The sequence below is a fragment of the Neopsephotus bourkii genome, unplaced genomic scaffold, assembly GCF_033783945.1.
Source record: "Neopsephotus bourkii isolate Nb327-2 ecotype Australia unplaced genomic scaffold, CSIRO-AGI_Nbou_v1 NB_718, whole genome shotgun sequence".
NCBI lineage: Eukaryota > Metazoa > Chordata > Aves > Psittaciformes > Psittacidae > Neopsephotus > Neopsephotus bourkii.
This window is the reverse complement of record NW_026901217.1, coordinates 1,261,625-1,283,361: the sequence shown is the minus strand read 5'-3', so window position 1 is coordinate 1,283,361 and position 21,737 is coordinate 1,261,625. Positions and strand designations below refer to the sequence as shown.

At 36.8% G+C, this 21,737-nt stretch overlaps 1 long non-coding RNA gene across 1 annotated transcript in view; it reads left to right on the top strand.

Annotated features, from left to right (window-relative positions):
• Positions 1 to 20,865, top strand: part of LOC133212575 (uncharacterized) — a 36,789-nt gene extending 15,924 nt beyond the window's left edge. The window contains exons 3-4 of the long non-coding RNA XR_009725528.1: positions 20,175 to 20,278; positions 20,814 to 20,865. This is a non-coding gene — a long non-coding RNA (uncharacterized LOC133212575). The remainder of the gene's footprint in view (positions 1 to 20,174; positions 20,279 to 20,813) is intronic.
• Positions 20,866 to 21,737: the final 872 nt, after the last annotated feature.

The following is a 21,737-nucleotide window of genomic DNA, read 5'->3' as shown; positions in this document are numbered from 1 at the left end:
GAACCATTTTTCATGTCTTATAATGTCGCACATGATTTATGTCCTAGTCTTTAGTTAGCTGCTTAAGGCTGCTTAGTTTCAGAATGGCTTTTAATAAATATGACAGAGACTATCACCTTCTGACAGGCAGCATGTGTCATTGAAATAGAGATAGTCGTGCAATAGCTTTAAAAGAAGAGTGCCACAGCTGAACAAGCAGCTTTTATGTTCTGTTTTTTTTTTTTTGTTGGACCCCCTCCAGGGGTACGGGGCAAGTTTAGTTTATTGCCTTAGTTTGGCTTTTGGTTTAGTGCTAAACTGAAATATTCTGGCAGCAGACTTCAATAGGATCTTAGTAGGATAATCTTCCAGAAAACACAATAGAACAAATGTAATCAAACGTGGCCGTACACTAGCCGTAGTAGATATAAATTGCTTTGTACACTGTCTTTGTTATAATGTCTGGGGATGCAGGTACATTTGCATACAGGAGTGCATGTATAAAACCTGATGTATGTGTGCACGTATTTATCTGTATGAAAAGAAAGCAGTAATTTACTGTCAGATTAATGCGCATCAGAAATAGCTTCATTGAAATCAAAGTGGGTTTGCAGTGTAAAACAGTGTGAGAAGAAAAACAAACCTCTATATATCAAGGTCATAGATCAAATTCAGTTTTATTGTAAAATAAATCACATACAAATGCAGGTACATATATAACACAACCTGTATTAAAAGAACACTGTTGGTGTTGTCAAGTTAGCAATCAAATAAGAGGACTTAATATATTAGCATGACCTGTGCAGCTTGATTTGAGCTTTAATATATACACCGTGTTTAATTACATGACCTCACACATTTTGTTGGACAGTGCTCAGAACACACACATACTAAGGCCTGGCTTCTGCTGTTGTAGGCAAGCTGATAGTATTCTTGAAGTATTACTGAAGCTGCTCAGTTTAGCATATGACAAAGTCAAGTTCTCAGTTGTGTTCTTCTTTAATTATATTATCCTTGAACAGAACTCTTGCTTAGTACGTGTAAGTTCATGTACTGTTTTAAACTGGATTGGAGCTAGGTGCAGTCACTGGAACAGATCAGGGAATCTGTTTTGCATGTGTTCTGTGTTACCCCCATTGAAACAGAGGAGGAGTGCTTTTGTGGGATGTGGGGGGAAATAGGGAAACATACATGAATAAAAAAAATTAACTGGGACAAGATCAAGAGGGCGTTGGACAGTGGAGGTAAGAGCTGTGAGAATAGATAGGGAAAAGAAAGGGGGAAAAGCTTGGGAGGTTTTGATGGAGTAAACTTGGTCCCTCATATGTTTACATTTAATTATGAGATTACACTATTTTTCCATAAAATTCCTACCTCACGCAGGATGCACTTAATGAGCAGCTATTAAATATATTGCCTTGCCCTTATCATGCATGGCCCCAAGCCCTACTTATTGCAGACAGTTCAAATTCTTGTCCAAAGACAGGATTATTCACTTTTTCAGAGATTTCTGTAAGGCCTCTGTCACTCTTAACATTCTAAGTAGGGTTGTGTCAGCAACACTAATCCCAGTATTTACTAAATTTTCAGTGCTTAAAGGTGTAGTCTTAATATTCGGGGTTTGTTTGTGTAATTATACATATGCAGTCATATACATGCAGTATACTGTGAGCAAACAAGTGTTACTGAAGGGCATAAAACAGCCTAAAATTTTATAAGGACACAAAGTTATGTGAAGGCCTGAAGAACTCTAGAATGACTGTCAATAAAAGAAAGCAAAGATACTCCTTACTATTTTTAACCATTGTGTTACATCATGTAGTTCTGCAGCAGGTTAGTCATCACATCAAAAGGTTGATGGAAATAATAGTGAAAAGGACTTGGCAGACTTTGAACATCTATGAGGTAATTCAATGAGTGTGACAAATGGCTTCTGGCATTATAAGGTGAAATGGAAAAACTGCAGCCAGAATACCTGACTCTTTTCTGATTTTTTTTGGGGGGGGGGGGTGGGGGGTGGTGTTTGTTTTTTGTTTGTTTGTTTGGGTTTTGTTTTGGTTTCTTTCTTTGCCTGGGCTTGTTTTGGGCTTTTTTTCTTGTTTTAATTCCTGATCGCAATATGCTAATATCAGTCCAAGTTGTTTGGATCTGTACAGGAATTTGGTAGAGAAGAAGGATATCAGTTACAGTAAAGTAAGTTTTGTGATTTGAAGTATTTTAGATAGTGTAGTCTAGAGGATCCATGGGAGGAATAAACAAGGCAAAATTCTGGCTGGAATAGCTAGGAATGTGATATTTGAGAGAAGGAAGCTTGTGATTTCTTAATCTCATCAGTATATTGGGACAAACTTCTCTCTAGTAGAATGTAATAGCTGACAAAAGACTTCAGTATTCTTTGAGAAAATTCACTTTAAATTTTCAGCAGAGTTCAGCAATAACTTTTTGCAGTGCTGACTTAAAATTAATGACTGGCTAAGACATGATGGTCCAGAGCTGAGCTGACGGGTCATAACCAACACCCAGTAGTGAATCCCAGGAAATGCTTTATGTCCAGCATCGTATAGTTAAAATGAAAGGGATAAAAAAAAGAGATTTTGAGTCTATTTTTTTTCTTTTAGAAGCAAAATAGTTTCAACAGATATGAATAGTACATTTCTAGAAAATTACTACCATGTGTCCTAATCAATTCCATTACTTGGTATGTCTTTCTTGTTTCACATAAGTAACATCCATTTATGTCTACCTGTTAGGATCTTCAATGGGGCTAGAATTTATAGCAATAAAGGAAAACATATGAATAGGAGGTAGATAAAACTTGTTCATGAATATATGAGTAATTACTAGATTGATCAAAGCAATATGTATCCAGTTTTGTGGTTTTTTATAAAATACAGCTGATATATGTATAGTAACTAACAATTTTTTTTAAAGGAATGGACTTGTCCAGAGACAAGGCTATATCTTATTTAACATTGTGATGAAAGGGTAATGCTGGCATTTTTGTTAGTTGCATATCATATAAGAAGATATAAATGTTAGTGTTTGCAGAAAATATAGCTGAGGAGCAAAAAGTTATCTAAAAGGTCCTTTTTTTCAATGAGATCCTAAAGTAAAGATTATTATAGAATAGTATGCGTTTTAATAAACAAGGCATATAGTGTTTCATAAAGTCATATGTTAGTATCTAGTTTGTATGGATGTGCCCTGATCCTTTAACAAGTATTTAATCAACTATGTAGGAGATTCAAAGTGCTCCTTTGCTGGGATCAGTGTGCGCTCCCATGTTATTTATTCTCCCCTTTATTGAAGAAGATGGTGATCAGTATGTTCAGTTAAGTTACTTGTGATTTTAAGGCTGCAGTTTCACAATTGGTGTAAACCAGTTTAAGTCTATTCTGCTACTGTCCCACCACTTTTCTGCTCTAGGCAATGGGTTTTAATGCCTTTCTTCTGCTGGCACCAACATTCATGCAGCTGTGTAATTGGTTGAATCAGAGAGCTGATCTGCCTGAAAACTAATTAATTAATTTTGGTGGTTCTCAGCTGAATGGAGTCAATCCATCTGATCCCAGCAATCCAGTGCTGGCACCAAGGAGAGGACAAGAGCTTTAGGAAACAGGGAGAACTTTCCCTTTTGGTGGCAACATGGACGTGGATTGTGAAATAACTAGTTGCGAAACTGTGCCTGAATTGTGATGAACAGCATGCTCTAGAGAGCATGGAGAAATAAAAAATGAACTAACAAGTTGTAAATGGGTACTGCATAATCAGTGGAAGTGCTTGTAGGAAACAGAAAATTCATTTTTGAATCATGTATCATAGGGTGAAGAGGGAATAGTTCTTCTCTGTGGGCCTAATCCAGTTCTCTTGAGAGTCCACAGAAAAATTATCATGTTTTCAGTGTAAGATGGGTCAATTCCTGTTTGATGCTATCATGACTCAAATTGAATGGCTAAAAGTAAAACTATAATGAGAATTTTGCCAAGGAAAAAAAATCGTCACAGAATTTCCATAAACCAGTGAAATAATCTTGAATATAGTTGTTTGAAACTGAAACTATTAACATTTCATAAATATGGGTATAATATGGTTTGCTGTTTGAGAAAACATTGTAAAGTTTATTTTATTTGGCTACTAGTGGTCAGAATACAATATTACTACTGTGTTCTGGTCAGTACATGCTGTAGTTCTCGTAAATTCCAGTTTCTGATGCAAATGCTTAATTTTGCTTTTCACTGATACTGAAGTTTAAAATTAATTCTTTGGTCATTAAGTGGAATTACTTGATGAGATGAATGCTGTATGGATGTTATCACAAATAGTTAATTTCCATGGATGTAGAGAGATTGTAGTATTTCTTTATCCCAGGAAACTGCAGCTTACTTCTAAACACCAAATTTGCAGAAACCTTAGAGGGTGCAGTAAAAAGACTAGGCTATGAAATGTTTTAAAAGATACAATTCCATATTTTCATTACAGTTGGGCGAGTGGTTTATTTTACTTGAGAGGATTTTTGAAATTTCTCATTTAGCTAGTTAGGTAAAGGTCAGTAGCTATGTTTTGTTGTCAAAGTCATCTGCCTTCTTTTCTCCCCTTTTCCTTAACCCCACCTCCCAAAGATGCACTGCTCATCTAAGTCAGATAGCCATCCAGTACTAGGTTTATAAAGTTCTCTGGCCTTCTAAGTTGCTTTTCTCACATTCATACTATTCTTTCCTGCCAACTTAGCCTTCTGTCCTCCACCCATCCCTGTTTTGATTCATTTCCCTCATGCCGCGTGCCTAAATATTGCCCAACCCATGTGGAAAGTCCTAAATTCTTGTCAAGACAGGGTCATGACTAGCCCACCCAGGAAGATCAGAATCAAGGCTCCCAAACTGGGAGCAAGGCTTGCCCACCGGTATAAAAGCCATTATTCCCTCATGCTCATCCAGGCCTTTGGGTTAGCAGACAGTTTCAGCAGAGGCGCAGAAGGTATGTGTTAGGAGAGATGGCGTCAACTGGGAAATAGCAACAGATTTATCAGGGACATGAGGGGGATGATGCAAGGAAAAAGTGGGGTGGTAAGACTGACTATGAGACTGGATACAGGAGCAACTAAACTGATATTAGAGGTATAAGGCAGGGAGGGTCAGAGGGTGAATGGTGTAGGGGAAAGCCTACTTGGTAAGTTATCCAGTATGTTTTCTGTTAGCTATGTCTGGGCATTTGGAGGAGCCAAGGAAACAAGCTTGGCAAAGGACCAGCAGGCCACCTACTCCAGCTTTCTCAGCCCCATGGGGGAGGCTTGAATTGAAAAGAATTACTGAGTACACTGAGGCTATGCAGTACTTAGTTGTGGAACAGGCCCACCCTGTTCTGTGGTGCCTTTGGCCACCTCCATCCAAGGCTTTGATGAATATTGCCCTTGGTCCCCTGGTTTCTTTAACTTCACAGCCTATCAGTCCATTGACCAATCCTTGGCCTGTAGGATACTCAGAGAATTTAAAAAGCTAGTATATAATAAGAGGAAAAAATCAAGTTCCTTGGGGATTTAGAAAACTGAAACTGAATTTTCAGGAAAGGCAGCATTTTGAGGATAATATGGACATGTAGCAAGACCTGAATAAATACTAGTAAACTCCATTAATTGCAGCTGTGCCTTCATCAGATGTTAGTGGACACATGGTATGAATATAATTACCATCTCTGATACCAACCCGTATCTCACATACCTGTGTCATATTTCTGGGGTCTGTGTACAATCTGTTTCTAGCCCAGCCTTGAGTTATGCTTGAGCCAAGGACAGTTCTCTACTAGCTGACATCTTTATTAGTGCTTTCCAAGCAATAGACATTTCCAACTTTTCTGCTACACTATGCATAGTGGTATCATTTCTTAGGCACATTTTGCTAGCTAGCTTTTGTGGCTTATCTTGAACATAGTATCTTATCCTGATCATATTACTTACCCTGAACTTATCATCCATCAGAACCTTTCTTTGCAGTAATCTGCTGAACACCCACTTCTCTGGAAATGAGTGGGAGGAGGCAATAGTCATGCTGGGGAAGCTGTCCTTACTTCGGCTTACAGTATGTGGCTACCTACACCCATGCTGTTTTGCAGATATTTCTGTTGTGACCTGAGAGAGAAGGCTTATAAAACATGGGAAAACCTCAGATCCATAACCTCAATCTTTTTCATGTGCAGTTTTCAATTCTGCGGTATGAAAAGTCACATTTCTGAAGTCTAGCCATCACAGTGGGCAGTCCTTTCAGTCAGGCTATGTTATTTACTCCTTTGTAGTGTACTATGTCCTATGGCGCCTGGCCAAGTAGGGTAAGTTCCTCTAACACTTTTTCAAGTCCTTGACCTTTCTGGTGATTGTCATAAATTGTGTAATTAACTGTACCAGCTGGCCCTTAATATTTGTCTTTCCTACATGGTTTTTGTGACCTAAAGTAATCAGGAAAGTGTCTTATTTTTCTATGAAGTGATTAATCTCAGTTTGCTGTCATTGATGGACAGACTCTGGTATGGACCTTCATTTTGGTCATCTTATTAATGGTGTTTGTGGAGGTTGTTCTTAGGACTTTGCGGGTAGGAATTTACTTAAAAAAATCTCTTATGAGAATGGCTCCATATACACCAGAGATTAGTTTGTTTCCTCTCAGGGCTCATTGCCTAATCCCCCACTTCATATGGAATTGCTATGCATAGTGAACAGCATAAGCCAGAGCAAGACAAGGATGTATGTAACAGCTGTGCATTGTGTAAGTGTAAAGAAGGGCTAGGGAGAAGAAAGAGTGTCCATGTCTCTGCTCAGTAGTGCTGGGCTATGACTCTGAGTTGACTAGTGGAGTAGCCTCGGAATCAGACTCTGGTAGTGATTCATCTTGGAAGTGGAAGAGTGGGAAATAAACTGTGGGTGAAGAAAACAAGACAGTTAAGAAACAGCCTACCATCTTACCTCAGAAGGCTAAGTGCATAAATCAGTATTCTATTCAAATCATTGATCCAAATCATCTTGAACCCTTCAGTCCTAACTGTACAACTAGAATGCAGGATACTTTTCAGACTCTTCATTAGGGACAGTAGTGGTAGCAAAAGGGGTAATGGTTTTAAACTTAAACAGGGGAAGTTCAGGTTAGACATAAGGAAGAAGTTCTTTACTGTGAGGGTAGTGAGGCACGGGAATGGGTTGCCCAAGGAAGCTGTGAATGCTCCATCCCTGGCAGTGTTCAAGGCCAGGTTGGATGGAGTCTTGGTTGACATGGTTTAGTGTGAGTTGTCCCTGCCCATGGCAGGGGGGTTCGAACTAGATAATCTCAAGGTCCTTTCCAACCCTAACTATTCTATGCTTCTATTTAATCACTTTGTTATAGTATTTTTGTCACAGTGACCTGAGATGCAGGAGAGCCCATTCCTCTCATGTATAATGAAAAGTAGTTAATGGTTTGATGCAGTCTGGGGTACAGATGAGGCAGATACTTGGTAAAGTTCATAAGGTCATCAGTCTTGCTTTAGGCTACAGATGTAAGTGTATTGAGAGAGGTATATAGAGAATGTGCTTCCTGCTTTCCTTAACACCCAGATCATCAGGAGAGAATCCTAATGTAGCTGCATTCAAAAGTATCGTGCAAAGTAAAGATCTTATAACATGGACACTTATGTAGAGAAAACGTTTTGTAGCACTTTCAACAAAATGAGCTATAAAACATAGAGGTTAATCATAACACACATGGGCATAATGGTGAGCAGAATCTTAAGAATGGACAGAAAGTTAATGTGACAGTGATAGAACAGAATGCCTGAAAAGTGAAAATATCACGAAGAAAATAAGATGCTTCCTAGGACCCTATAGAATAAATTTCTATAGGAATTAGGAGAGATGCTGTTGCTTCAGGCTACTTATGGCAGAGTGTAAGTGAAAAGGAGAGAGAAAATGATTCTCAATGGACGAGGGCTAGATGAGGTGACCTTGTAACTCTGCCAACCATTAATATACACATCCCTGTTAAATTTTGAACAGAAACAGTTGCAGAGTAAAAGCAAATGTGCTTGACCAATGTTTCTGGCGCACTCAATGAAAGTACCAAAAGAACGTTTCTCTCCTTTGTTGGAGTTATCTGTAGTATATTATATTTATAGTAGAACTCAACATCCCACGTTGTTTATTTGGGACTAGGATGTGAAACATATTTTAAGCCATGTTTTAGGATGATAATTCTCCCAGTTAGACTAGAAAAATCAGTGTAGAGGGCTCTTGTTCAGAATTAGTTTCAAGACATGAATGTGATGTCTTCCGTTCTTTGGCATGCACCTGGAGCTTCTCTGTTTATGTCATAGGACACACTGATACTGGTTTAATTGTTATCTGGAAAACTAATTATTGTTTCTTCTGACTGAAATTGAACTGATGGAAATTACTGCTTGTAATGTCTTGTGATTACTAATTTCTGGTGTAGATCATGAGATGACATTTCTTCAGGAGCTTGATGTATAGTCATGTCGAACAGTAAGAAATGTTTCTCTAGTGTGACTAGGAATTTGATTATTTTGAGTACAACACTTGCTAAAGCAATAACATTACAATATCCAGAAGTTTTTAGTCTTTTACTCTAAATATTTATGTTATGATTTTTAATTAATTTGGAGTAACAGAAAATGACTTACTGTTTCTGTTTCTTTCATTTCTCTAAGAATGCTATTTTAAAGTGAACGTTAAAGTTTTTAATACTTGCCTCCAGAAAAAGTATTGTATGATACACCAAATTATTTAAGATAGGTGAAGATACTATTTCAATTGACAAAAATTAAGATAAATATTTATTTGGTTGTATTGTAAACAAATGGGTGCATTTCTGTACAAACTGTGGCAGGACATAAACTGGTAATACCATGTCTTTCACATCAGTAAATGCTGCAATTCTACTTCAGTCCTGTCCTTGAAAACTTACCATTATTTTCTAGAACATTGGCATTTAAACAAAAGGGACATGATTTCTTTGAAATGCAGCACATGCTTTTGTAGATAGCAAGTTGGAAGTAAAATCAGTTGTTTATGTGAATGATGACATTCAGCAGTGTAATTGTCTGGTTTTAGTCTTTAGTCCAAATATGAGCATTTATACCCAGGTGAATCCAGTATGCAACATGGGGCTAACTTCAATAAATTTAATCTTAAAATATTGAGAAAAAAAAAAAAGAATTTTGATCACCTTAACTTGGATCATGTTTGTCAAGCCTCCTACTAAAGCCAATCCAATTTTTCAAAGAAAGCAGAATATTAAAGCTATAGAATTAGTCATGGAATCATAGAATGTTTAGGGTTGGAAGGGACCTTAAAGATCATCTAGTTCCAAAACCCTCACTACAGGCTGGGACACCTTCTACTAGACCAGTCGTGCAAAGCAACTTCAGCTTCTAGGGATGGGGCAACAGCTTTGGGCAACCTGTTCCCGTTTCTCACCACCCTCACAGCAAATGTCCTTATATCCAACCTAAATCTCCCATCTTTCATTTAAAGCCATTCCCCCTTGTTTTGTCGCTACCTGTCCTTGTAAAAAGTTTCTCTCCAGATTTCTTGTTGGCCCTTTTAGGTACTGGAAGCTGCTCTAAGATGTCCCCGGAGACTTCTCCAGGCTGAGCAAGTCCAGCTCTCTCAGCCTGTCTTCACAAGAGAGGTGCTTCAGCCCTCTGATCATCTTTGCGGCTCTCCTGTGGACTTGCTCAAGCAGGTCCACACACCTCTTGTGTTGGGGGCCCTTGAGATGGACACAGTACTCCAGGTGGGTCTGCTTGATCACAAAGACTGAAGGGATGCCATCACAGGAACATAGTCATTTATGTTCTGTGACCTACATGGGAATCACTGTTACTTCTGAAAGTCACCTCTAGGTGTGTATAGATGTAATTATGTAGGAGACTGAAATTGCTTTCCCCCTTCCCCAGAGTGTACAGTAATTGTGCCAGTAAGCATAGCATTAAGCTATGAATCGATAGAGACACCACTGCCAAAAAGCAAGTAGATTTTATGTCCAAAATAAGTAAGTACATACACAATATATGCCTGTGTATTTCTTCAAACATACTTCTGCAGCTCTGCTGAGTATTTCCTATGATCTGCTAAAGCTGTGACCCAGCTATATATGGCCATAGGAATAGCTCTTTATGTAAATTTTAATTTTGGATGCTATTGTATTAGCCTCTTTGTATCTGATTGCATTTTGGAGCTGTCTGGGAGGGAGCTAGGAATAGTTTTCTGAAAGTGCTGAACATCTTTAACTCACATTAGAAAATCATGGCCCAAAAGAATGTACAGCCTCTGAGCTCAAATAGAAGTATACATGCAACTTCAGGAATTCAAATAAAGTATATATACAGACCAACCAAAGTAGATGAAGGGTAGACTTCAGCATCACATGCTGTATATATGAAAACATGGAATATATACAGTGGCGGGTTAGTGTTTTTCATTTTGCAGAAGAAGTGCCTTGACTATTTCCTAAAGAAGAACGAGTCTAAATATTAAAAAGGATTTTCTGAACCAGATGGTTGCAGGTGATAAGTGAGACTCATTTGGTGATTTAATGGCTGAGATCATTAAATACATTTACTTTAAAAAGAGGAATTAGTATGTCTCTACTGTTACCGATACACTTGCAATGCAGTTGTGAATGAAGAGGCCAATCACAGGTAATTTTGGTTGTATTGATGTTTTCCAGTGAGAGGAAAACATTCAACAAACTTGTATCTATTGTACTAGAAGGCAGTTGGGAGGGTATCTTTTGATACCTACCTTGGACAAATAGAAAGTAGTGTAAGGTGTTTAAAAACATCACAACCCTTGTGAAACCCACCACATTGCTCAAAAACATTTTCATTAAATGTAAAGTTGCATTTTAAGATAAGCTGAAGAAATCTTATGATTTTCATTTGCAATTAAACACTAAACCATATTTCCTGTATTCTGATGTCTTAAATTTTCTAGTTTGATTCCTTATGATTGTTCTTTTCCTGTTGATACTTGACTGAAAAAAGTTTTGATGCTTTATTCTCATTGTATTTACAGTAAGGGTTTGAATGTTTTGTAACATTTTCTAATAGCTTATTAAAAAAAAAGTCATATTAGCTTAGATGTATCACTGAAAGAACTTATGATAGAAATAAAATTAAAAGATATGTCAGCTGTACTATTTTAAAGCCACGTTCAAATATTTTTTTATAGGCTGTTGAAAATACAGTGCTGAAATACATAAGCAATTAATAAAATGTGGAACATACCATGAATGCACATCAGTGAAACTCTGGAAAATGTTAGAATGAATTATTTTTGTGCAGCTTGGTGTGACTTTTGCTTTGGAAAGTAAGCATCAATTTTCTAGTTTTGACTGAAATAAGGACCACCCTGAAGCCAAGCTTAATTGAAATAAATCTCTTAGGAGGCTCTATTTATCACTTTGTTATAAATTTGGCAGCTAAAAAGACATAGCAAAATATGCAAATTAGAGATTAATTAACTTTTACATTAAAACAAACACTTTAATTTTGGGTATTGAATTCATCAATGACAACTGATTCTTTGGGGAGACAGAAAATTGCTTAAATCACTTAAAAAATAGTTGTGAAAACTTGTGCTTAACCAGGATAAGTGGTACTAGGAGATGCTGGGCTTTACCTCATCAAATTTTAGTAATTTGCTCATAATGAAACACTTATGGAGAGACATAAATGTAATTACAAACCTAAATCCAGTACCGTTTACCAACATGAAAAACTCTTTCATCTGTTTCCTTGTGTTGATAAAGGAGATACTCTATGAATAGATTATCTCTGGTTTTTGAGATACTCTATGAATAGAGTATCTTGTAGGAAAACTCTATGAATAATTGTCCAGTAAAAAAAATACTAATGACCTCAGTGTGTTTAGTATCTGCTATTAAGAGTTTTGAAATGCTGAGCCGATTGCTGTCAGTCTTTAGATTAGCAACTGATATGGAGTGTGATGTTAATCTCCGTTGGAATGCCTTTATAATGAATAATTGGAGTTTGGAACCGAAGGATAATTTTATTAAAAGTATGATATCACTCTGACTAAATATCAAGGCCATGGTAATACATTCCAACTTCTGTATCAGTTTATCTAATGAATGACCATGGTGGAAAAAGGGTTCTTGCTGTTGCTGATACATACTTGATAGAAGCAAGTTGTGAAAGCATTGAGTGTTAGTAGGAAAGTATTTTTAAAAATGAAACTTCACATTTTGTTTCCTTGTGTCAGCTGAATTTGGCATATCTGAATACATTTTACTGATCATACGTGCTTTTTGTGTTTGGCTTTTGTCAAGTGCAGGATGTGAAACAAGGTTTTCCCCCTCTTTATGACTCACAGAGCAGTAACTTGAAAGTGTACATGCACATGAGGAAAAGCACACAGCTCAGGTGCTCAGATCTCATTGTTCTGGTCCTCAGAAAGGTCCAGAAGATACAGAAATTCTTGATCTTCATTTCTCAGTCGTGAGAGAAAGTGCTGTATCTATGCAGCTTTCAGCTTGCAATGTGGAGTTTTAGTTTCTTCTTCTTTTCCTCACTCATCTTTCAAAACTGTATTGCTGTTCATGACAGTATTCTTTTCTGTTATCTGACAGAATAATCTTCCTTTGATTCTCCACCAACCCCTTTTCAAAGACCTGTGAAATATTTAAATGGGTGGTCCACATATAAGTACTTAAAGTAACTATTTCAGAGTACTTTCAATGTTTCTTGGCTTTGGCTGGGCACAGTGTTTTTCTACCATGGGCTGTGTTATGTATTGTCATGTTTTGCACAAAGCTATTTTTAATAGCAATATGTACCTGCACATTTGTTTGCTTTCAAAGTGCAAGTTTTCCTTACAGTTTTGATCTATTGACTCCATTGGTACCAAGTAAAAAGTACTCACATCGTATATGATTACTCCTATAAACTATTAAAGGGATGTAGTAGCTCAAGAAGAAGAGCTAAAGTTGGAAGAAACAAAGAAAATTAGTTGCATTGACGTAGTTGCCATATGCATAAATGATGCAAGTGCATTATAAATATCATTTGATGAAATGCCTTCTGAAGTGCCAGTCACAGGAAGAACAGTCACAGGAACATGCGGCTTCAACAGATACAGTCATGGTCAATATGGTAATAGTCCTGGGTGTGAAGAATCATAACAGATAAGGTTCTAGGCCTACAAAGTGAAAAGTTACTGCTTACTTGTCAGAGACAGACAAAAGTAGCCAGCTCTGCAATGTCCCTAAGAAATATACATGGCATGGTTTAGGAGTTTGATTTATAAAACTCCCTTGAATTCTCTGGTTAATACATTCAGTACATAGAATCAGAGTATGTTTAGGGTTGGAAAGGACTTTAAGATCATTTTGTTCCAATCTCCCTGCAATGGGCAGGGACACCACATACTAAACCGTATTGCCCAAGACTCCATCCAACCTGGCCTTGAGCATTGCCAGGGACGGAGCATTCACAGCTTCCTTGGGCAATCTGTTACAGTGATTCACCACCCTCACCATAAAGAACTTCTTCCTTATATCTAACCTAAACTTCCTCTGTTTTGATGCAAACACTATTTACTCTAGTGGTTTCACATTTAAGTACAGGACTGTGCAATTCTGAAACACCTCACAGAAAGAAATAGCAATTGCACTTGATCAGATGTCTCTCTGGAGGCAGATGTTATATAAGGAGGTTGTACTGCTAGGGACAAGTTATTGTGAGTATAATGCATCTCCTGAGATGTGTGGTAAATAGTATGGTGAAATGGCAGACATTTTACAGCCTACTTTTGTAACACTTGCAGTTGTAATTTTTGTGATACTTCATGGCCTTAATAAAATGGCAGGATTAATCTCTTCTATGCTTTTCATTTCTTTCCACCTTTTAGAAGCAAAGCGCTACACATAATAGTAAATCCAAATTACTCACCTGAACATCAGCCATGTCAGATAAAATTCTATGCAATGAATAATAACTATGACTCTTGTCTATTTTTAATACGTAAGAGCATGAGAACTGCTAATTATTTGTTCTTATGCTTGAGGGAAAAAAAGTTAGAATTGTACTACAGTGATTTTAAAATCGTTCTAAGGTCTATGCGCACTGAAATTACAGGAGCATTTTCAAGGAAGTAATTTGCTTCTAGAATTTGCAGTCAGTACGTCCCTGGAGTACCCTGCATATATCACTTTTTATTCAAGTGACAAAACATTATTTGATAGTTTATATCAGCAATAAATTAAATTCCTATGTAATTGCACTGCTACTTGACATTGTTCAGATAAACCAAGCAAAGCAGTGAGGGTGGGCTCTACTCCTTAGCCAAGTTAAAATAGGAAGTCAATCTATGTTTGTAAACTTTTATCATTATTTTCCATTCCTACAGTTCCTCTAGAACTTTAATTATAAAGTGCCGACTTAGAAATAAAACTTAAAGCAATCTAATGAATCCATTTTTTACCAGCTTCTTAAGGATGATTGTGATTCATTGCCAACAGCAAGACAGTGAGATTAGTCAGATCAAACAAATCCTAAAATGTCATCTTGCTACAGTTCAGCTGAGTGAAAACCACCGGTGAGGTAGACAAAAATTCTTAGGGGGTAAATGCACGGCAAAAAATAGTGAGGAAGCCGAAAGTCAGAAACACAGCACTGCACCAGCTACTAAGAAGGGGAAAAAATGACTGCTACTGCTGAACCCAGGACAAGTGTTTCTATATATTGCACCATGTAGAATCCAGCACTCTTAAACTCCAGGTTTCTTACTCAGCTGAGTTCATTGATTTTGGACTTGCATGATCACACCAGAAGATTGCATCTTTATTTTACAGAGGTAGAACATAAGAGTGAGTGGTTTATATTAATATGAGAGTTAGTTGAAAAACGTTCTATACCTCCATCCTTAGCCACCTGCACTTCTCACTCTGTGCAACAGGAACTTTTACATTATTCTGTTCATTTCATACCACTTTAGAACTCCACCTTGATATAGACCATTTTCATATTCTACTGGGTTTTGATAAAGCAAGTAACATCATAGACTAAGAAATATTGATTTAGAAAACTAATAACATGCTAGATACATGTCAGATAGGTCTGTGTTAACACTTGTATTTACTGGGAGGTGACTTCCGATTATTTATTATTTCTGCATCTTGAAAATGCTGACTAGCCTGCAAGCTGCCTTCTTGCAAATCCTAATTATACAGTAATTTAGTCTGTTTATAACATGTTTTTAATTTTCACTACATATTCTACTGTCAGAAAATCCTCTGAGTTTTTTTTATTATAATATTTAAATCATAACAGTAAGGAACAGTAAGGAACACGGGAACTCTGGCTTTGGAGACAAGGATTGGCTGGTGAAATTGAAATTGTTCTTTTGTAAGTGGGACACTCAGAAGAATTACCACTTGATTTTCATAACAGATGAGTTAGATCAATGTGGAGAACATCTGAAATTCTATTGGATTTTAGGAGCATTTGTAAAATGGAAGCAACATTAGAAACGCTGATGAACATTGTTCAAATACTAATCTAAATTGATGTTTTGATTTATTATTCAGAATTGAAATATGTCTTTATGACTCAGAAGTTGTTAAATTATTCCTGATAATCTAACATAGCTACTTGTCAAATATGTGCTATCAGATCAATCTTTAGTTTCGTTTTTTATATGTTCATACTTCGCAGGCTTATTTTTTCTAACACTAAGCTTCAATAGAAACACCTAGAGATTTGCTGTATATTTCAAATTGATCAGTGTTTTATAATTGTGTATGGTTTCTTTCAAACTTCTTGATAGTTAATAAATAAGCATGTGTAGCAGCAGCATGTGATATTGAAAGTCATACAAATAGCTTCCACCTCATCTCTTTCTTAGTGGTTCTTCAGTATCTTCTAAGGAGCAAGTACGGAGTATCCATTGCATTTCCTGAGTGAAGGCAAAAGGTTGGGCATTCTGCTCTATGGATAATAGCATGAACTTACAAGTAAGATGTGTTGTGTATTGTATTTCACTTCATGTATAGGAAAACACAGTTTTAATCCAAGATCCTGCTTGAATGGACTTGCATTATAAGAAAGGTGAAATGGCAGGAAGTGACAAATTAGTTTTACATGATCTTGAGTCTGCAGGGTTTTTTGTGCATTTTTCTGCTTCCTTAGCTCTAATCACACAATTCACATGCTCTTCCTGTGCATAGTGATACTAACTGTATTACTCATCATAAATTTCCAGTGAGATTCCTGTCTTAAATATGCTATAGAATCTAGACAACAAAAGCCTTTTCTGAACTTACAACATACTTTTTATCCTACTTTTATTGCTCAGCAATGCAAAATGCTGAATTGCTGTGACGTAAGGTATTACCATTTGTTTCGTTATAACACAGCCAGGAAAATATGGGGTAGATAGCTGTTATACAACATTGTGAGACTAGCCATACTTTATGGATCTGACAATAATGATTTTCAGTTAGAACATTTAGTAGTTTCCTCTTTAGCCTGTATAAGGAGCTCATAATCTCAACTGGTGGTTAAAGGAGTAATGCAACGCTGTCTCAGAGACACAGCAGGCAATATTTGCTTATTCTTTTTCTACCTCTGAGATTTACAGCATTGGAGGTCTTAATGTGATAGGGACAGTGTAAATTCACTGACAGGGAAGCAGACATCTCTATCTAAAATCCTGTGTTCATACAGTTTATTCCTTTGCATTCTTAATCCACTCAGACGTTTTTCTCTGACCTTTTACTCCTTTCAGTTTATCTCCTAGTACTGAACCTACCGACACCAAAACTGCTCTCTGCCAGGTTTTGCTTCTGACACTGTTTAGATAAAAGACCTATGGAAAAATCAATTAAAAAAAATGCCCAAATGGCATATGTATAGGTCATTATTCCTATCTTTATCTCATTTTCTAATAGCCATATATTTCCGTAACTATGCCCTGTTCACTTCAAATCTCTTAAAGCTTCAAAAATCTTCTTTAGATCCATGATGTGACAGACCACTGTTCAAACACAGTCTCACTGTTACGTCACAGAGTATTTTGGATTAAAGGTTGCATTGCTCGAAATCATTTATATGATTGGGGCTTAAATCTGTGAGCTTTCCATGTCTGAAGCATGTCCTTTTCTTGCAAAAACATTCACACACCATTTTTTTCCCATGTTAAAAATAATACTGATATGGAAAAAGATAGGGACAGAGCTGAACTGAAGTTATAAAGAAAACCAAGTGTTCACAACACTATGCTATGCTAAAGTAAGTTTAGAAATACTGTTTTGTTTCAAGAGATATTTTAAGACTTTTCTCTAGTTTCTAGCCTTTTCAAGTAATAAAAAGGAATTACATCCACTGAGAAGAGACAGTTTAATGTAATGGCTTATAGAAAATTTCTTGTCATAATTTTTAGGACATTATCAGATTAATTTTCAGTAAAAGTTTTTGCTTTATGGAATATCTAAGGATCTCAGAAATCAGGAAACTGATTCAGATGGTTCTGTGTGATCTCAGAAGAGTACAAGTTTTCAGCATTATAATTCTGATATTTAGATTTTTTTTAAGTGTAAGGATTTAAACTATTTTTAAAAACTAGTAAAAAATTTTTGTTACCCGTAGTAACCACCTGGCAGAGAACAGTTTTGGTGACAGTAGCTTCAGCACTGGGAGATAAAATGAAAGGAGTAAAAGGTCAGAGAAAAAAAAACTGAGTGCATTAAGAATGCAAAGGAATGAAAAGTATGAATTTTTTTTTACCAATAGTAAAAAATACTAACAGGGCTGTTATCTAAAAATAAGTAATGCATTGGTTTGTTTAGAGTTTCAACTAACAAAAATCTTAGTAATAAACCAAAGCAGTTTGTAAGGTGGTGTAACACAAAGCAATACTAGGCCAGGGATGTCAGCTTTAGCTTTCTAGGTTACTTATGTTCATAGAATAATTTTCTATTGTAACAGTAAGTACTATTAAAATGGTCATTCTGGGGAGGGAGGATAAGGCTATTACTTTCCCTTATACCGAAATAATTTGAACCCTGTTTGTAGTGCCAGACCTTAATGCAACTTGAATTCAGTTACTAGTAATGCATCAATGGGGAAGATGTAGCCAAAGCAGTAGAGGAAGAGCACTTCCTACTAGTCCTGCTCTACCTCAAGAGGTAACCAGAACCTGCCCTCATGATGTCTAACAGGAAGTTGTTTGATGTTAATGCCACTGTCTTCCCAGGGCAATGAAGAAATAGTCCGTATTTTTCACATATGAAAATCTATGTTTACAGTGGAGATCCCCCCTTATGAGCAGCAGTGGCAATTTCAGGTCTCTTGTCTGAATCAATAGCAAAATAAGTCTCCTAATTCTATGATTCTAATACAGTGCTTTTGGAATTAGAAGGCCATACTCAGTTTTTCCCTAAAAATTGATGGAATTGCACCCCTTTAAGTAACAACTGATTTGGATTTCATCAAAAACTGGTGGTGTTCATCACATGCCTTTTAAATAAACTGCATCTACAAAGCAGGGGGATTGTGTCCAAGCTCCAGGTTTGATTCTCTTGTATGCATTCCCTTTTTAGTTTCAGTCAGGTTTGGGTCTCTACTCTAGCTTCTTGTCTGAACTTCAAAAGTGTTTCTGAAGCTAACCACTGTCTAACAATTGCCACATTTCCTCCCACAGGCAGTTGTTTCACTTGCGGTTTAAGTAATCCACAGCATGTTATTGGTTACTGTGAGTTTGTCAAAGCATTAGTATTTAAGTTACTAATATCATTGAGAGACAAAGAAAATCTCATTCACCTCCAAAACTGAGTACTACTGGCAAAGAAACTCACTAAATGCTAGCAATTTCTCTATGGCAAGGCACTATTAAGAGAGAAGGATAGAGAAAAAGAAATATTGCTCTGGAACGAGATCGCACACTGTGTCACTGTTCTGGTATACCGTGAGAGAGAAACAGCTAAAATACAAATAGAGACTGGGATTTTTTGAGAACTTTTGACCACAATAAGTTTAGGTTTAGAACTTAAAAAAAGAGGTGAAAAGAGAAGACGTGCATGTGTAATACTGAAGGAGAACTTGTTTGTATCTAACATATTGGAGAAATTGTTTGAGAGCAGTGAAAATATTACTTTTGTAACACTGCCAAGATCAGTGTTTTCTCATTCATGAATCAGAGTTCTTTGCTCATTTGTGGCTGCTTTCTTCTCATCCCCTTTCTTTTCCTACTGTCTTTTTATAGCAAAAAGCCATCAACAGCTGGCTAGCTAAGCACTTGCTCAAGTATCAGTTGCGAGGGGTCTTTAGAACAAGTTAACTGGGCCTTATGTCCATTTACACAGAAGCACTGATGTGCTCTGCTTATTTGTGCAGTCTACACAACTCTTTGATTTTGTGTGGACACGCTGGGATTCTTTTGCAGCTATTTAGCTCTACTGGAGAAGAACTTGTGGGTCTTCTAGTAAGAAGTCTGAGAAAGGTGTTGAAAGGCTGTTCTTACTGCAGATGTGGGGGGTCCAGCACAAGCAAAAGCACAGTATGGGTTTAATTCCTGCCACCACATTAAGTGTGGATTCAAAGAACAAATGAGTGCATACTTTAAAATCTGGAAGAACTGGGCAAAAATATGGAGAACTAACTGGGTAACACAGGTGTAGGTGTCTCTCAGAAACAGATATGTCATGACTAAATGTCAGTACAGGTCTGTCACTACAGGTAGCCAGCACTTCCTTTTCTGTGAGGGATTTTCTGGCTCCAAGGCTTCCTTTTCTGTGAGGGATTTTCTGGCTCCAAGGCTTCCTTTTGTGAGATGGATTCTGTTCATATGAAACCTGGAGACTCCTGACAGTTACATAGCTGTGGATATTCTGTGCAGAAGAATATTGGCCATTTCATTATAACACATCCAACTAAAACAAAATGATAGTTGGGAAAGAAGGGAGGGAGGAAAGGAAGGGAAAGGAAGGCATTATTGCTTACCACAAAATGTTCCTCACTTTCTCTTCATCCCCTAAGGAAATTAACAGAGTAGATCCTTTATGCATGTCAGTCTGTGCAGGAAAGTTGCTGAAGCACTGACACAGAAATAAATCATACAATATATTGTACCTGGGTCCATTAAAATATGAGTGTGTGGGTGGCAAGGAGTGTAGTTCCATGTGCTTTCCACCCCACAGGCAGCTCCACAACTTCCTGTTGTGAAGGTTTCTCCTCTTTCATGTGTGGCTTTGTGAGGGAGGCTTGCCTTTCCCTTGGTTGACGTATTTGCAGCCTGTGTACAGTAAGTAGCCTTGTGCAGTACGCTCATCCAAAAAGGTTGCATATAAATTTGACTTATGAACTCTGTAGGGTGGTGTTATGAAGAATTAATCTCAACTAAGAATAATTTTTCATTAGTTAAACAGGAGATGACATAGTGCATGATTTTTTTTTCCAGACTTCTCAGTATGTCCTGTTCAGGAATCAGGACCAAAGACAATGTTATTTTAGTTCTTTTTGTAATATATTTACTCACTCAGAATGTGTTCTGTTCTTCTCAAAGTGACGCGTGTTTACTCAGAAAGGAGTACACCAATCACAATAAGAATATATTTTCTGCTTTAATAGGAAGTGTTTTCTGGCAGCCTGAAAGAAAATTCTGAGTCTAAAGTCTGAGCTCACCAGCAAAGTGATAGGCCCAGGCTTTAATGATTTACAATCAAATTGTATGCCTACTCTTTTGCTTGTGAGTTTTTGAACTAAGGGTCAACGTGAGGGTAAGCTGTATCTTGCTGAAACATAGACAAGTGTGGCTGAACCATTAAATTTATTCTTAGATTTATTAAGGAAGAAGACAGCAGAATGTATGAAAGTGTAGATCAGAGCCAAGTTTTGATCTTCATTGTGGATCAGATCTGGATAGCAAGGTAAATGTTCTGTGGTTGAAGGACTGTCAAGGATTAGCTAGAACAATTAAATAGATCGATGTAAAGTTCATATAAGTAATTTTTTTAATTATTGAAGTCTAAGTGTTTTGACCACTAAAACGAAGAGGTACAGAAGCCTGTTTGATGTCATGAGACATGGATAAAGAGGATGGAGGGCTTACAACATTTTATATTGGAAATACTTATCTGTCAGTCATCATCCACAGGCATTCACATTCTGTTGACACAGCAGTATTAAATTTTTTTCAGCTTCAGTAATATGAGTTTGTTTTACATTTCAAGGGATTTAGCTAAAAATTAGTAATAAAAACATAATACACTTGCAGTTACCATTTTGATTTGACTGGTACAGGTCAAAGAGCTTTGTATTGTATTGCCTTGGATGTGTAGAGTATACTTTGGATGGGATATTTCATGGTTAAAAAAAAAAACCTAATCTTTTCCAAATTGAAGGCAGTCACATTAAATTTTTATGATGTAAGTAGCATCAATAGAGCTTGACCAGGCAGGCACAGATGTCAGTTGCTTCATATACCAGGTTGTTTATCCAGGGTATTCTAGTTAAAAACAGTTGGGCTAACTTTGAGGAACCTAATTCATAGGTCTAAAGAATAAGTATACAGTCTTTCTGAAGAAACTATAAATCCGATTTGAATATGTAAACAATATAGATTATATGCTCTTCTACCATTTAATTTACTAACAGCATTTTCACTCATTCTCTGTCTGGAATCATATACAATTTAAATAAAAAATGTAAAAAATATCAACCTGTGGTTCAATAGTGTTACTGTGCGCTACTATATCTATTTC